Raw genomic sequence first — 17,846 nt, 5'->3', positions numbered from 1 at the left:
CAAAGGGTTTGTAACTAAATTATAGAATAAATTCACACAAGTTTTTAAAATTTTATTTCACATAAGTATATAAGCATCAATAGCTATTTTTCTTACAAGTCTGTTATTTGAACGGTAAGTACATGTAAATTCCTAATGTTAAAAGAGGTTCTGAAACTGCTTTCTTGTGGCATTTAGCTAGATTCCTAGTATTCTTTTAGTATAATATAATAACGTCAAAACTTTCAGTGCAGTTATTGTTATTTTTTTAGTGATTTTGTCGTTCTTCTATTATAAAGGATAGTGACGAAACAGAAAATTATGGAAAAAGTATTGGAATGAAAAAAAAAACACATTTACAATATAGATAAAAATCAATAAGTTTTATTTTTGTTCACGATATTTTTCTTTATATACAAAACTCAATTAAATTCTTGTAAAATACAAAAAGGATCGCCCGAGCAGGGACTTGAACCCTGGACCCTTGGATTAAAAGTCCAATGCTCTACCGACTGAGCTACCCGGGCTTGGTTAATTTGTCATCATATCGATTTTCCCTGACCAGGGCTACTTTCAATTAAAAAATTTTTAATTCTTTCGATAACACAATTATTTTACAATTTCTGTATGTAAATTAACATTAACTACAAAAATACGAGTACTGATCATGTCTTTTAATTCTAATTGTATTTTTCTAGTATTTAGTCGGTTCATTAAAAGAAAAATTTGATTCTTTTTTCGCGTAGTAAATCGATCAAAATTTTTTTAATTAATTAATAATCTTTTAACGATAAAATAGTGAATAATTTTTAACAAAAAGGGTCGCCCGAGCAGGGACTTGAAACCTGGACCCTTGGATTAAAAGTCCAATGCTCTACCGACTGAGCTACCCGGGCTTGGCTACAGTGTTTTCTGAATAACTTTTCACGAAAGTTACGCTCGCTTGTTTGGGAAAAAATTATGTTTTATAAAAAAATAGCCATTTATCTCTATTGTATCTGTATTTTAATTACGCACAAACGATTTTATGGAATTTGGTGGTGTGTATTAAATAAATTTTTATAGTATCATTAATAAGATCTAAAAATTTCGCCCGAGCAGGGACTTGAACCCTGGACCCTTGGATTAAAAGTCCAATGCTCTACCGACTGAGCTACCCGGGCTTGGCTACAATGCTACCAGTTTGATTTTCCAGCCATGTGGGTACTTTTGATATAAAAATACTAAGCATCCCGTCGAGAATAAAATCATTGTATGATGATAACCAATTGAAAGTATGTAAAACAATATGTGCTGTTCCAGGCTATGATGGAATTCCAAATACTATTCCAGCGTGTAAAACTAACGGAACTTACTTGTCACTCACAAATAGTATAGTCAGAATTCAGAACGACACCTCAAGGTCCTTCAGTTGCAAAAACGTATTAAGACAAACAGGGACTATCGTGCCTCATTTTTAATGTTTATCCTTGTACTGGCAAAGGTTATTCGTGAGTCCCAGATTAATACGAGTAGTACAATATTTAAAAATTCTGTACAAGTGGTTGGATAAGCAGACGACATTGACATAATTGCCAGATCCATAGAGTCCCTTACCGAAGCTTTTCGGTCGTTAGGTGCGTATGCACTGAAAATTGGACTTAAAATATATGCCCAAAAACGAAATATATGTGCGTCTCCTAGTCTGATAATTAGACACCTGGACTAATAATTGACGACATGGAGTTAGAAGGTGTAGACACCTTCATGTACCTAGGTTCATTACTTACTAAGGATAACAACGTCAGCGAAGAAATTAAAAGAATGCCAATAAGTGTTACTATGGCACAGGAAGACAAATGGCTTCAAAACTTCCAAGGAAAATTAAACTTATTGATTAACACACACGTGGACAAGACGGCATATCCCGTCATGCACACAGCGACAAAACGCGATTTAACGTCCAAACAACCACCTCCGTATAATACTCAAAGCGGAATTTTTCAACTTGCGTATATTGGTTTGCTCATACGAACACGACTGGTAACCCAGTAAACATCAAAATATTTCATAAAATGTCCCTGCATAAGTTTTGCCATGCGGTTAATCTCACTTGTGTTTTGGTAATGCGCATGATTAATATATTGCTACATTTTTATGTTTTAAAAGTTCTTTTTGTTCATGATAATTTTTTTTATGTAACAAACAAAACTCAATTAATTTCTTGCAAAACAAAAAGGATTGCGATCCCCTGAGCATGGACTTAAACCCTGGACCCTTGGATTAAAAGTCCAATGCTCTACTGACTGAGCGACCCAGGCTTGATTAAAATGTAAATACGGCAATTTTCCACCTGGATACTGGCAACACTCTGGATAGTTTTGGTGTTACATATTTCAAAGGCTGGATCCATAGTGACGTAACTACAAAAAAAAAAACAATTTCTAATAAATGAAAAAAAAAGAAGGTTTTTAAAACAGGGTAAACGCAAATTACTAAATATTTAATGGATTTATACCAACCGAAAGTATTTTTTTGTATAAAATAACGTTATGAGAAATATAATTTGTAGTAAAACGTATTATTTTATGTTTTTGATAAAAATTATATACGTTTTTGTTATTCCTATATATAGGTAGTTACGTTTTTGTTACACTAAAAAATGTAGATACGTTTAATTTTAAGTAATTGTTTTAATATTAAAAATAAAAAAATAAACAGTATTTAAGCCAAATAGCAAAAAAAAATACAAAAAAATTAATATTAATCACTATCTTCTTGATCGGTTATGCTTTCATTCCCGTGTTTTCCATGACACTCGTTTAAGAACAATAAAAACATGATATGTTTTGAGAGTAACATCTTGACAAAGCTCCATAAAATTTTTATGTTTTTCAGTGGAGATAACCATGGTACTTGTACATGGGCGCCCATATATCAAAATCCAGGAGGGGGGGGCAAGTCAACTCAAATTTTTATTTTGATCCATACAACTTAATAAAAACTAAAATAGCCGATTGCAAAAATGCAAAAATATAAACATGACTTACAAACAGTAAAGAAATACCAGAAAAGTAAAAGTAATCTTAAACAAAAAATTATTAACAACATATTTTATGGTATGACTTTATACATACAAATATACTTACATACATACTGATTTTTTAAATAATATTACTAATGATAGGGGGGGGCAACTGCCCCCTCTTGCCCCCCCCCTATGGGCGCCCATGTACTTGTATACATTCTTTCCAGATCAAATTCTACTTTTTGTTCTCTACGTAAGCTTCGTCTTATAGAGATATTAGTTGAAATATCAAATTCTAGAAAAGCTTCTGAATCCATTTCGTATTTAAAAAACACTGTGTTTGGGCTTTCTTTTTTAAACTGAAACCCAACTTTAAGCCAATTTATTTTGTTGCCATTTGTATCTGGTTTTTTATTAAGTATAGTTTTCTGAGTCAAGCGACTAAAATCGAAAAACGCTGTTTGATCCATTTCAATTATTCTGTACTTCAAATTTCTGAATGGTGTTCTTATAAACGTATACCAACCAGACGGATCAAAAATGTCTACATTTCGACTTTTCTTTTCTATTTGCACTTGGACAGAATCGCATTCCATCATGGAATAGCCAGGCTCAACGAAAGTGGTTAATTGTAAAAACAGTTTCTAAATTTTTAATGGCATAAAGAAACATTGCAACCATATCAATATTTCGATTTTATCCACTGCAGTATCTGAAAAAAAAAATTATGTTCATTGTACAGCTGATTTTAAGATAAATGTTTCCAAAAGCATGAAGCAATCTCGACTGAACTGCACTTAGCCATTCCTTCATGCCAAACATAATCATGGGCCTCTTTGGAAGCAACATTAAAAACTGTTAAATTATAGACAGCTAATCTGCGTTTGTAAAAAAAGTTTTTTGCATTAGTTTTTTGCAATAGCGGACTGCTTCTAGGCTGAATTCAGCTAAGGAACAATCACCAGTACGTGTCTTTTCTTTTACGGAATTCTTCATATTTCTAGGTAATATTTTCCTGTTTAAATGGCTTTCAGCTCACACTGTTTTATAGCCTGTTCATTTGCTGACAAGTGATCAAATGCGAAACATTTGTCGCACATGTCCTTTATGAGAGTATAAAATGACAAGTTACGTATTAAAAATATTTCTGTAATACCACAAGTAGGTCTGCTTTTTCGTTTCCTTCTGAAGTTCTAGCACTAGTTATATTTTGCGTTTGTGTCTTGCTAGATTTCTTAGTCATTATATTTATTTATATTTCGATACAGAATCAATTTAAACAAAACGAACGCCCGAGCAGGGACTTGAACCCTGGACCCTTGGATTAAAAGTCCAATGCTCTACCGACTGAGCTACCCGGGCTTGGTTAATTTGTCATCATATCGATTTTCCCTGACCAGGGCTACTTTCAATTAAAAAATTTTTAATTCTTTAACACTTTCTAAATAAATTTTCGGTAAATTTGCTTAAATGGAAAAAATTATGTTTTTGTAAAAAAAAATTACCATTTATCTATATGTATCTGTATTTTAATTACACCCAAATGATTTTTCTAATACATACATCTTTGTAAACATATAAATTCAATAAGATCTAAAAAGTTCGCCCGAGCAGGGACTTGAACCCTGGACCCTTGGATTAAAAGTCCAATGCTCTACCGACTGAGCTACCCGGGCTTAGCTACAATGCCACCATATCGATATTCCAGCAATTTGGATACTTTTCAATGCGGACACTTTAATGTATATTGAACGGATGTTCGGATTTGAACAATGTGGATAATAACATACAGTGCTGAAACATGGTCTATGAAATTAAAATCAATACATTCTACTTCCATCCAATTTCATATTTCCCCAGTCCTTATTCTGTCCCGTCCGGTAATTTAAAGACATCTCACAAAATCCATTTCCACTGATCTTATCTGTCTTTATTTGTGCTTTTGTCACCTTATATAATCTTTGTGTTATATTTATCCATTTTCCCAAATTTCATCATTCTCATTGCTTTTCACAGTTGTTTCCTGGGTACACTGTCATACGCTCTTTTCAAATCTATGAAGGTCATGTTTGTTTTATGTTTTTCACTTTGTTTGTCTCGATGACTTGTCTGATGATAAATATATTGTCGAGGCATAATCTGGCGTTTCAAAATCCAAATTGTTCTTCACTGTAGTTATCCACCTGTTGTTCTCAATTTATCTCGAGTTTTATTCTTCAACCACTCATTGAATACATTTTTTAAAGTCTCCAGACAGTTATTCTTGTGTTGTTAAATACCAAGTGCTTCTTTTGCCGCTTTTAGTTACTGTTTCTTTTAGACGTTGATAAATTTCTGCTGGGGTCCATACCTTGTTTATAAGTAGTAAATTCTGCACCTATTTTGATTTATTGTAGCCATCGAGTGACCCATCAGCAAAGGTGAGTGCCAACGAGTAACAATATAATTACATCCGAAAGTTGGCAGCCAATGTAGAACAATAAAACACAACTTTCTTTGGGAGCCAATTGTTAGTACTGCTCTAGCTCAGTTTCTCAGGTGTTAGAACGTCTTATCTTAAAAGTAAATCTTAAAAATGAGTTTGGTTGGGACAAAGAAATTAAGATATGTATTAACTAATCATATTTGTTATGCATAAAAAATATAAAATTGAAATTTTTATATTATTAAAAACAGAGGATTTAGAAAATTCCACCAAACAAGAGGTAATAGGAAAAGTTCAAATTACCGCCTTTAAGAGCTTTTTTAGAGCGGCAGTCAACAGAGTCCGCATATCCATGATGATTTCCAACCTTCGATAGAAGATGGAACTTAAAGAAGAAGAAGACCGCCTTTAAGTAACAACTATTCGTTGTTCATTTACAATTTACTTTATTTATATACAAACATTACATTCTAAAAGTTTAACTGGTTTAGAAGGTTTTTTTGAGAAAAAGAAGTTATTTTGCAAAATTTTTTTTTTGCAAAATAACTCAACAACTAAAAAAGTTATAGAAAAAATGCTAGAATACAAAAAAAAATAGTTTTTTATATACTCAAGATTTTAATTTTTTTTTATTTCTATAGACTAAAAATTAAACAGGATATGGTTGTTTAAATGTTGGATTGGTATACATTTAGCATCATCAAAAATTTGATATACATGACTTTGTAGCTTTTAAAATACACTACAAAGTGGTGTATACCAAATTTGTTTCAAGCCCTTTGTTTAAAAAGGGTTGTGCTGAAATGGATTGAAAATCGTGCTAATCGCATGCGAATACAACCTTTAAACAATCATATCTCGTTTAATTTTTAGTCTATAGAAGTTTAAAAAAAATTAAAATCTTCAGTACTACCGACTGTCAAAATTTCAAGCAAATTCATGTATTATATAAAAAGAATTTATATAAAAAATAAGTTCATTCTTGACATTTGTGGCTTCGCACACATACGTTGAGCCAAACATAGTACACAGATTCATTGCCAAAGGTTTTTGTTATGGATATTTTTTGCCACACACACATTTAATCTAAAATTTATCAAACGCAAGCATTTCCGTAACTTGAGTATAAACCTTAAGTATATAAATGAGTATATATAGAATAAACACTAAAGGAGAACGACTGCGCTTGAAGATTAATGTAGACAAGACCAAGGTAATGGTGGTTAGCAGAACACGAAATATGCAATTAAATATAAAAGTAAACAATAAGAACATCCAAAAGGTCCACAAGTTCAGATATCTCGGTAGTTGGATAACTCTAGATCCAGACATAGAGATACGTAGCAGGATTGAGCAAGCCAGAACAGCGTTTACTAATATAAGAACCTTGCTAAGCAACAGCAGCCTTAACTTAAAGCTTCGATATCGCTTTGTAAAATGTTACATTTACTCCATACTGCTATATGGTGTAGAAACCTCGACCATAAAGGCCAATGTGATGAACCGATTGGAGGCCTTTGAAATGTGGGTATTTTGAAGACTACTTAAAATTCCCTGGACAGATCACACAACAAATGTCGAAGTATTAAATCGAATGGGCAGAGAAAGAGAATTGCTGCCAATAATAAAAAGAAGAAAAACTGCTTATCTGGGTCATATATTTCGAAATTCCAAGTACCAGTTCTTAAAGCTTATTATGGAAGGGAAAATAAAAGGAAAACGGGACATCGGAAGAAAGAAATAGTCATGGCTTAAAAACATAAGGGATTGAATAAACCTCGATGCCTATGCACTCTTTAGAGCCACACAAGACCGAGAAGAGTATGCCAGAATTGTCGCCAACGTCCACTAATTGGATAGGGCACCATAAGAAGAAGAGTAAAACGGAGTTTTTCTGGTACTCGATCATTTCCATTTGAAGGACAGCTGTGTTACTCTTGAAAACGTCTGCCGCTTTGCTGGTCCATACACCATTAGGCTTGAGTGAAAAACTGTTGCTTAACAGTTGCACAACATTTTCAATTTTTTTGAAGTCAGAAAATCGGAAAATTTGGAAGTTAAAAAAAAATTTAAATGAATATCTTTGTTGAACTGTATATCTTTGTTATTATCACAAACGGATTTAAGGAGAGAAAAATGCAAAAGTTCTACCTTTATATTCTTAGATAAAAGTTCAGTTTTTTAGAAAAACTTCTATAATATCAAGTTCACATACAAGTTTCCCCTTTTCTTGTACTGTTAAATTCAACAAACTCAGATGTCTAATAATATTCGCCAAAAATGCGATAGTTGCAACGTTTTTTGTATCCAAGAGGAAGCCTTTGCAGCTTCATTATCACTAGAGGATATAAATTCTTCTATATCCTCAAGTATTGCAAAGAATTTTTCAAGCACTAAACTTTTGATCAACCCTTTTACGTTGTTATGAAGAAGCAAATCTTCAAACTGAGCATTAGTGTCTTCTAGAAATGAGTTGAACTGACGCTGCCTCAGAGATGATTTTGCACGTACAAGGTTTACTATCTTCATGACGAACTCTATGGTTCGGTCCAGTTCTGCCTGGTTTAAAAGGTGCCATTCGCGCTAATACTCCTCACAGTATTATAGACAAGGAAATTATATCCCTCGTAAAAAATTCAGATTCCAGCTATTGCATCAGATATTCTTGGCACTAAATTTTTAAGTGTTCCTGAGCCTCCTCGAGGCAATGAGAATCGAAAAAGAAAGAGATGTCATCTCTGTCCAGACAAGAGAAACAGAAAAACGAGCTATGTTTGCGCAGAGTGTAAAATGCCTGTATGTTTACAATCTTGTGTTCAAGTAAGTTCATTTTGTAATCTTAGTTTATAATTAAAAAAATTATCAAAAAAAATTTGTTTGTTTTTTTTTATATCAAAAAATGGGTCTTATACACCCACTTACAATACTTATGTAATTACTTTTGACTTATAGTAGTTAAGGGTGAAGTAGTTATATTACAAGTAGTCACTATGTAAAAAACAAAGTTATTAACATTTATAAATTACTGCAAAAATAAAGGCTTTTAACAATTATTTCAGACAATTGTTTATACCTATATTTTAATTTAGAAACTCACAAATTAAAGAACTTTTTAAGACCTACAACTTTTATTCAAACCATTTTTCTCTAAAATGTATAAGGAATGTGTTATAGGAAAATAATGACTTTTTACTTTTTATGATTCTTAAAAAAACAAAACAAAATCTGCTGAAAAATCTTTAATTATTTGTTATCAGCTATCCGTCACATATCTTTTAAAACCTTCAAAATCTCTATAAGATTTTTTCAACTGTTTTTCTTTACTGTTAAAATTAGCGATTTAGAATTTCTGCGTCTTCAAAACTAAAATTCGAATTCCTAAGAGCAAATAAAATTTGTGTCTTGATATGATATATATATATATATATATATATATATATATATATATATATATATATATATATATATATATATATATATATATATATATATATATATATATATATATATATTATGCAAAAAACAGTGTCATTTATTTCTACTCCACATAAAAGTATGTATACTTCACTTATCAATCCTTTTATCCACCATATAAAACTGGAAATATCTTTCACGTCATTGAACTCAGAAAGGTAACACCTTATGTAACGACCATCAATTTCTCGTTCTCAAATATTCGTATCCATCAAGAATTCTGGTTTCCCTTGTATATTCGAGGTCATCTCCGAATTTCGACCAGTGCCATTGACCAGTAATAAACCCATTACTCTTTTATTTGCAAAAGTGTTTGCAAAAATGTTTTTACAACGTGCCATAATAACGTTATCCACGGCCGTTTCTTGCAGAGCCGCAGATATAATGGATGAAATAAATCATTTTGGAGGTTGTAAAATTTTGCAAGTGAAACTAATCGGTCTTTAGAACGATTGTAAAAGATGGGTGAGAGGTAAATGTACCTAACTATATTTTGCAACAAAATTTATAGGTTTAAAAAAAATAAAAAGCTCTGAAATGATAAAAGTATTTCTGCATCGGCAAGTTTTTCGTAATCTTTTACATATTTTACACGTTTCTAAATTTTATAGAGGAAAGAATAGGAACCAGAAAAATTCATTTAAAGGCATCAAAATATTCAAACCCAAAATGTAACACTGAAATCAGAGATTTAGCAAATTAGAAGATTAAAGCATACCTACAGTATATTTCATGAATTTGCACCGATTTTGGATTAGGGATGAAAGCTTTGACTTAAACGGTCCGCTGTGATGAGAAAGTTAATAGCAAATTCTCCCAATATTTGAAGCACTGTCAAAGAGAAGCAAAAATACGGTTTTAACTGATAATGTATTTTACATTCTATAGAGAAATATACAATCATTGGTGCAAAAATAGAAGAACATTAGAAATTTTGTTGTTTCTAAATGTAGTGGTAAGTATTTAGTGATAAATCAATAACAATAACACTCAAAGTTTTTCTTTTTTTCTTCTGTTTTTTATGGCTTCGCTGCGAGGCGATTCGCCAGAACTATTTGTTGGCGACCGTGATGTAATCTGTTCTAAACCATATCAGGGCCGCTGACATTTGCGTAAGGTGGTAGTAGTTTTTTCTGAATTTTTAAATTTGAGGTTAGGTAGTTATAAACACATATTGTAAACAAATGGTAATGGAGGGGTTAGATATTACACAATAAACAGGATGCCACAAAGGAGAAACTGAAAGGCAAAAACATTGAATTAAAGTTGAGCATCGTAAACTACAATTTAATTTTATTAGAGTCAAGAAACTGTAAGATTTTACTGACTGACTTTTCATTAGGGGATATTAAGATTGTGTCTATTTAGATTGGTGTTTGGAATTTTATTGAAATAAAAATTGAATGTAAATCCATGTTAGGAATAACATTAATGGGGCTTTCAAAGAAAATTTGGTTTAAATCCTCCACTGCTCCGCATTCACATGCCGGACTGTCTATTATTTTAATTTTAAAAAGATGTTCTTTAGTTAAGCAATCACCTGTTCTCATTCTTATTATTGTGGTGATATTTTTTATGTTTTTAAATGTTAGGGTTGAGAACCATGCCTTAAAGGAGAAAGAGGTTGTGATTCTCGTATATTGGTGGTTTTTCTTCCGCAGTATTGCAACCCAATTGATTTTAAATTTATCAATAATTTTTTCCTTTATGGTGTAAGAATATCTTGGGAATCTAATAACATGGCTAAGGGAATATTCAAGTTTGTTCTTATTTTGGCTAGTAAGTCAGCTTCTATATTACCAGGAATATCACAGTGACCTGGAATCCATGAGATTAAAATGTCAAAACCCTTCTTAATTGCTGATGAGATGAGAATTTCTGTTTTAAGGGAGATTGAGTCATCAGAGGCTGAGATTATAGAATTTTTAATTTTAGTTATAGCATTTAGAGAATAAGAGGAGATAATAGCCTTCTTGATGCTTTTAGATATTAAAATTTTAATTGCTTCGTAAATTGCCACATTTTCGGCTTTTGTTACAGATATCTCACCAGGAAGCCTAGAAGAAAACTTGAACTTAATGTTGGGAATATTGATTCCAAATCCTATTCTCCCCTTATTTTTTTAGGCGTCTGTATATACAAAGGAGAAATCCATATTGTATTTTAGGGTGATTATTGAGAATTTTTGTTTGGTTGCTGATTCATTTTTCTTAATATTACAGTTTAAAGTCTGTATTGGGTTGATTAGTGTGTTAAAATCTAAGTCATAACAAGGAAAGTTTGGGTGTTGATGTATTTTATTTTAATAAGGGAGAAAATGTTCAAGAGCCATAACAAGGAGAGGTACGAGGTTTGTCTTGTGGAAAATTGGTTTATTTATGATTTTTCTACGTATATTAAGAAGTGTCACTATTACTGGATGTATTTCTGCGTTATTGGGCTAAATAAAAAGGAACCGTAATCCATATGAAACCTAATTAAAGCATTAAAGATCATAATTAGGATTTTAGGATCTGCACCCCACCAAACTCCACATAATGCTCTCAATATGTTGATGTTTTTCTTTGCTTTAAGTATAATTTTATCAATGTGAGGGTCCCATTTCAAGTTTTTATTTCAAAAGGGGATGTTATTGTTATTATTAAGAGAGATTAACGGAAGGTTTGTTTTGCGTTGTCCCTTTGTGAACCACACCACTTCACATTTATCAATTGAAATAGACAGCCCATGGACTTCTAGCCAATTTTGAATGTTTGTAATTTCTGGGATGATCTTATTTATCATATTATGAATGTCTTGACCGCTAATGTACAAAACTAAATCATCTTCATACCCACATATTTTCACTTCGTTAGAGAATAAGTAGAAAATGGTCAAGGAAGAACCTTGAGGGAGCCCGTTGAAAGTTTGATATGGTCCCAAGAAATTGCCGTCATCAGATCTCGAATATAAGAGTCTGTTTTGTAGGATTTTAAGGATAATGTTGTTTAGAACCATGGGGATGTTTAGAATTTTGAGTTTATTATAAAGATTGTATATTTCTACATTGTCATAGGCTGATTTAATATCTAGAAAAATGGCTAATACCGTTTGAGAAGATTTAAACGCTTCTAAAATCGTAGAGTGAATTAGAGAGAAGTTATCATATATATGTCCCTCTACCTTTCCTGAAACCTGATTGAATTATGTTACATAAACCAATCCAGACGATTTTTTATTATGATTTCGAGAGTTTTAAGTACACAGGATGATAAGACTATTGGTCTGAAACTTTCAGACAAAATAGGATTTTTTTGAGGCTTTATGATGTTAATTATGTTAAAAAATTTTTCCATTTCAACGGAATAGGACTCCATTAAAACAATTGTTGTAAATTCTTAACAGTGTGTCCTTGGCTGCAAGTGGGAGGTTTCTTAGCATTAAATAGGATATGTCATCGATACCTGGCGCAGAATATTTTTTATTATTTAACGACAAATTATATTCACGAATTGAAAAGGGAGCAACTTCTTGGTTATCATATGACATATTAAAATTAGGGTCTATGTTTACTGACGACATTTTGTCTAATATTTCTAGTTTAATGTTATCTGGGGGACTATGAAAAACTTTATTATTGTGATAATTGGAAAATTTTTTAATTTTATTCCAAACGTAAGTGATATTGGATCCTCTGTTTAAAGATTTACAAAAATTTTTAAATTTGTATTTTTTTACTTTTTTGCTTTTAAGTTCTTCCTCGTCATAGCGATTATGCGTTTTGATTCGATGAAATTTTCTATAGAGGGGGATTTATTAAAATTAGAGATTGCTTCTTTTCGTGTTTTGATCCATAAGGTATACTCTTCGTCCCACCATGGATTCTTGGGTTTGCTCTGTACCCCACAATTGTTAAAAGGGATGTATAAGCTATATACTTACGTTATTCTACAGTCACTTTTATGGGAAATAATACGATTTGACAGATTCCTTCCAGTTTCGTCCATATACACAGCTTCACACTGAGTACAACTCATGCTTTACACTACATTCGTTTCCTCTGACTTATCTCTAGGATATTTGGTCTTTGAACACAGATGTGCAATGATTTTGATGTTTTTTGTAGCTATTTTTACATTGTCAATAACCCTTAGTATTTTTATTAACTTAGGTGGTAATGGTGTATATAGGGCAGTGAATGATAATAGATATTCTGATTCTTAGAAGCAATGTTCTAAGATCTCGCAAAAATGGTTTCAGATTATTCACATTAACTGTATTAGCAAAAAGCATCCTGTGTAGCATATGTGGAGGATAAGAGTTCTCGAACAAAATGGTTTTCAATAATTGAAATCTTCCCGTAATGGATGAGACTTCCTTATGACACGTTATTTTATCATCTGGTTTTCATCACATTATATGTAGTTCTAACAATTCTCATGTCAATGAGTGGTAAAGAATCCCCCACTTTTTCCTCAAATGGAAACTGTAAATTAAATGGAAATTATAATAAAAATAATAGTATTTAGAAAAATATCACTAGATTTTTCCGTGTATATACATTATACATTTCAAATATGTTTTAAACCTTTGATATTTGATAATATAAATAGTTGTATGTTACACATTTGTGAATTTACCGCATTAAAACCTTGTGATACAACATTCAATATTACTAAATGATAAAAGAGTTTCACAATAACTGATAAAATTACTCAATTTCATACATGCTTACATTTTATACATACCGGTTATACAATAAATATTGATTTAAATCAAGATACATGCGTTTCAATATGCTGTGTTCAAGTTCATATGTCAAAAGGCGAGTAAAATGTGTGACGAGTGTCAGGCATTGCATGATATAATATTTATTACTTATACGGGGAAACTCAGAATAAACTTCTATACACTAGAATAAATTTTTAAGTTAATTAAAGCTAATGATTCATTTTTATATTGTGGAAAGCTAAAACTACACACGTAACAAATGCCTAAGGAACACCACTATTATTCTACTTTTTTCAATAAAAACTTTTTTTCTTAATATATAGCATTCGATTTGAAAACTTGCTCTCTATAAATCAAGGCATTCCATAAAAATTAATGTGTTCTTGGAAGTGTAATTCTGGTCCTAGTTTTTTATAGATCCTATTGCCTCAAAAAAAAAAGATAATTTAATTTTAAGCATGCCAAGGCGGAGTCAAGCTATAATTAAGGCATGTGAGGACGCTATACTTCTGGAAATGCATGTATCACATGTAAGCTGCATTTCATATAAGCAATCCTTTCAGTCCTTCCATCCTTTAAAGATTGACGATCATCACGGCCCATTTTACTCTATCTGCAGCAGTTCTGAAGAGTTCTATTGTTGTTTTTCTACTCCACTGCTTTAAATTTTTCAACCAGAACGTGTGTCGTCTCCCCGGCCCTTCTTTTTCTTCCACTTTTCCTTGTATAACCAATCGTATCAACTCATGTTTTTCATTTCTTAGTATGTGACCAAAGTAGCTCATGTTGCTTTCCTTCACAGTGGTAATTATTTCTTTCTCTTTTTTCATCTTTCTTAACGTTTCCGTGTTTGTTACGTGTTTTGTCCATGAGTCACTAGCGAGCCAAGGTATGTGAAGCTGTAAACACGTTCAAATATATGACTTCCAAATGCTGTTTCCCGTTCCTTATTTGCTTCTCCCACATATATAACTGGAGTCCATCGTAATAAGACGACTACATGCAAGTGTTTCATAAATGGTCCAGATGGCAAGTTACCTATTTGCCAAAAGACTTTCACTGATGCCTTGAGGATCACAAGGGGCTGACTCCGAACTATAATGAACAATTTTAGAGGGGAAAGTAATCTTCCATGTGAGAAAAGGGGAGGAACGAACGCATTTATATAAAGAGAAACTGAGGAGCGTGGTCGAATTTATTAAAAGTATAAAGTGCGTGGGGTCTCATTACTGTAGGGGCCCACAAGAGAAAAACACGTCCTGAAGAGGCAATAGCCTAAAACGGGACAAAGAAAACCCAAAAACAGAAACAAACAAAGCAACAAAAAGATGAACAATGGATTGATTACTGTAGGGGTCGAAGTGAGCGCAAGTATGCACCAGGTGATTTGAGTAATAATAAACTTTGGAAAATTTACAATGCTCAAGCCAAATCAGAGACACAAGTAAAAAAAGAATTTTCGAATGTTTTTTTAACAGAAAATTCAACATTTTATTTAAGGCGTCACAGACGGACATGTGATCGACATGTCTTTCACTCACTGAAAAAATTCTCAAAGAAAACGACACCATAGGTGAAGCAATCCCTCATGGCCGCTAAAAGAATTCACAAGATTAGATCGAATGCCTTTTTTTGCATTATTGAAGGAATCTAAGCCTGAATTATTGACTTTATCCTTCGACTTGCAAAAAAACCTTCCGCTGCCTAAAGTCCCAGATCAGCAGCGTACTACAGCAGACAGCTATATGTACATAACTTGACAATCGTAGTGGGACATTCTAAAGCCCCATTAATGAAGAAAAATTGTTTTAGCTATGTATGGTCAGAGTATGACAAGGGCTCTAATCAAGTGGCTTCGGCAATGTATCACAAGCTGTCTAAAACTAATTTAAAAGATATCAGTGTCGTAAGATTAATGTGTGAGGGATGTGGAGGCCAGAATAAGAAGCAAATAATTTTATCTATGGCAAGTCCGTGGCTGATACAAGCTCCAGAAAAACATAAAATATATATAAATAGTGTATTCTATTCGAGGGCATTGATTCTTGCCATCGGACAGGGTATTTGGAACGAGAGAAAAAACTTGGCACTTTCAGATATCGAAAATAAAAAGGACTTGTTTGGCAAGATCAAGAAAACAAAATAACGTCGTATTGGTTAAAGGGGACGAAAGCTACAACTGAAGCATCGGTTTGTTTAGAAGTATTTAAAAAAAGAAAGATCGACCATTACCATCAATCCAAATGAAATATGAGTCAGGGACTTGGTTAACATTAGCAAAGACAAAGTGAAGGACGTAAGGAAGCTACTACGGCAAAGAATGGCAAAATGATCCGAAACTGGCTTATTTCAAAAATATACTACATTACGAAATGTAGGTCCTATCCACTCAATAATGACAACGACAAAGAAGTCTTAAGAGTGTAGAATTTTGGTATTAATAATTATTTTAATGTATTAAGTAGTGTTATTAAACATTTTTGTTTTTACTATAAAATAACAAAGCTCCTGGTGTGTTCATTTCAAAATAGCCAATATTCACTTGTTAGTTGCAAAGTAGCCAATCTCCAAATATTTTTCTTTAATTATAAGAGTATTTTAATAGCAACTAAGAAACTTCGAAGAATGAACAAAGAACGGGAGCTGTTGATCACCATCAAGAGAAAAAAGTTGGAATATCTTGGTCATGTGATGAGAGGGAAAAAGTACCGATTGCTCCAGTTAATTATCCAAGGAAAGATTCAGGGCAAACGAAGCGTGGGGAGACGACGTATATCTTGGCTGCGCAATTTAAGAGACTGGTTCCAGTGCACATCTAACCAATTATTTAGAGCAACAGCTTCAAAGATACGAATAGCAATGATGATTGCCAAACTCCGTAGCAGAGAGGGCACTTGAAAAAGAAGAAAAAGAAACTAGCAACGAAAAACTAATTTTGAGCTATCAAAGTTTATGGATAACGAATTTTGTGGCTCCAGGTTTTACAAATATATTCACGGTAAAAAATTACGGTTTACGGCAATTTTACCAAGGTGGAGATTGGATGATAGAACATACTATTGTATTCTCCGTTCATAAATTGTTGAGAGCACGAAATGTGTCTCAAACTCATAAAACGGTCGTAAACCATAGGCGTTCCTGAGGTGTTTATTCATTAAATAATAATATAATACTTTTTAATACTGTTATATATATATATAATATTAATAATATTTTAATACTAATATATTTAGCAAAAAAACAATTAAAACTTTCACGGCTAATGTTATGTAATTATATTATATTAATAAAAATAAGAATTTAACCATTAACAATTTTGTAAATAAGAATACCTTATCTCTTTGGATATTTCAATACTAATCTTCGCGTTTAATCACTTTACTAGAAAACCTGGAATTCATATCCGAAGGTACTATTCGTTGCAAGATAATTAGGATGGAATTCCCCAGATTTTTAATAATATAATGGGTATGCTTTGGCCACGTGCCTCGTTTGTTCAGTTTATATTCGAAACTTAACTTAAAAGGGTGAAGTTATTACGAACGAAAACAATTTTTTTGTTTAGTACGTTTTTGATCGCATGTAATTTACGGCTCGTCGGTGTGTCCGCGTCTACGGCAGTAATTAGCGTCTCGAATATTTCTTTTGCGAATTATATGCAGTGCGAGTGATTTTTTATTCCATATACCTACGAACACATACGTACCTTTCGCTCGTGCTCGTTTTGTTGGATTGTTTGTGATGGCTTCATCATCAAGTTTTATACCGGTACTGTTGCGTACAGTCAGTAAGTCTGTCTATTCACCAAGAGAGAAGACTATTGTCCTGAATGTTCACGATGCTCTGGTTTCTCAGAATCCCACAAACACTGTTCGCAACATAGTCGAAAGTTGTGCCAACATGACTGGCGTAGGAGAGTCAACTATATATAGGTTCCTATCAGAAAGAAAAAAACACGGTATAGCTAACCCAAACACAAACGAACACTTAAAGAGAGGGAAAAAGCCTATTGAAATTGATGAATTTGCCAAAAATGGTATTCGAAGGAAAATTCATGGATTTTTTTTCAAAAAAGAAATACCAAACCTAAACAAAATTTTACAAGAAGTTAGAAACGACCTGGATTTGCCTCATATCGGACGAACTAAATTGTGGCAAGTTTTAAATGAATTAAATTTCCGGTGGGAGAAATAAGACCGAAAATCACTTTTGATTGACCGGGAGGAGATAATACGTTGGAGAAGAAATTAT

At 32.5% G+C, this 17,846-nt stretch overlaps 1 protein-coding gene and 5 non-coding genes across 6 annotated transcripts in view; all 6 read right to left on the bottom strand.

Moving 5' to 3' along the window:
• The window catches only part of EMC4 (ER membrane protein complex subunit 4), a 359,992-nt gene that overhangs the window by 225,159 nt on the left and 116,987 nt on the right, over positions 1–17,846 (bottom strand). The window lies entirely within an intron of this gene.
• TRNAK-UUU (transfer RNA lysine (anticodon UUU)) lies at positions 434–506 on the bottom strand. Its single transcript has one exon. It is a non-coding gene; the product is annotated as a tRNA-Lys (tRNA).
• TRNAK-UUU (transfer RNA lysine (anticodon UUU)) lies at positions 803–875 on the bottom strand. Its single transcript has one exon. It is a non-coding gene; the product is annotated as a tRNA-Lys (tRNA).
• TRNAK-UUU (transfer RNA lysine (anticodon UUU)) lies at positions 1,070–1,142 on the bottom strand. Its single transcript has one exon. It is a non-coding gene; the product is annotated as a tRNA-Lys (tRNA).
• On the bottom strand, positions 4,276–4,348 carry TRNAK-UUU (transfer RNA lysine (anticodon UUU)). The gene has a single exon. It is a non-coding gene; the product is annotated as a tRNA-Lys (tRNA).
• Positions 4,590–4,662, bottom strand: TRNAK-UUU (transfer RNA lysine (anticodon UUU)). The gene has a single exon. It is a non-coding gene; the product is annotated as a tRNA-Lys (tRNA).

This window comes from Diabrotica undecimpunctata, chromosome 7 (genome assembly GCF_040954645.1).
Source record: "Diabrotica undecimpunctata isolate CICGRU chromosome 7, icDiaUnde3, whole genome shotgun sequence".
NCBI classification, from domain to species: Eukaryota; Metazoa; Arthropoda; class Insecta; order Coleoptera; family Chrysomelidae; genus Diabrotica; species Diabrotica undecimpunctata.
Note: the sequence above shows the minus strand (reverse complement) of the source record. Positions and strands in the feature narration are given on the sequence as shown.